The sequence below is a fragment of the Alligator sinensis genome, unplaced genomic scaffold (genome assembly GCF_000455745.1).
Source record: "Alligator sinensis unplaced genomic scaffold, ASM45574v1 scaffold1651_1, whole genome shotgun sequence".
Taxonomy (NCBI): domain Eukaryota; kingdom Metazoa; phylum Chordata; order Crocodylia; family Alligatoridae; genus Alligator; species Alligator sinensis.
Window position 1 is genome coordinate 102,724 of NW_005843334.1, and position 504 is coordinate 103,227.

At 43.1% G+C, this 504-nt stretch overlaps 1 protein-coding gene across 1 annotated transcript in view; it reads left to right on the plus strand.

Annotated features, from left to right (window-relative positions):
* Positions 1-504, plus strand: part of LOC102383014 (NACHT, LRR and PYD domains-containing protein 3-like) — a 51,518-nt gene that overhangs the window by 22,600 nt on the left and 28,414 nt on the right.

A 504-nucleotide genomic window follows, 5' to 3' on the forward strand; every position in this document is an offset into this window, starting at 1 on the left:
CAAATCCTGTCTCTCATCCATTGACTCCTCAGTTTACATTTTCACTGACAACCTGTCTTGTATGCACACCAGCCCAGGATCTGGCTTCTTTACTTTTCATTCCATCCAGGAAGAGTGCACACATGCATTAAAACAGCTATGAAATGAAACGCCGGGTGAAATTTTACACAGCCCTAATATGAAGCTGTGTACGGCAAGGATTTTGGTTGCTTCTCTGGTCATGAAGTAGTAAGGGTTAACTCTCTTCCTCAGGGTTGACATGATATAATCAGCAACAAGTTGTCAGCTACCTTTGCGTGCATGTTAGTTGTTGCAATAAAGCCCTTTTGTGGGTATTAGAAGTCTCCCTGCCTTTTCCTGAGCTGTGGGCTATCACAGTTCACAGTCTAGGAAAAGTTTTAGGAAAGGTGAAGCTGTCTTGTCTGGCTAAAGCCAGGCTCTTAAAAAGAAAGAGTGAACCATACAGAGAGGAGAAACTTAGTAGGGAAATGACACAGGACATGT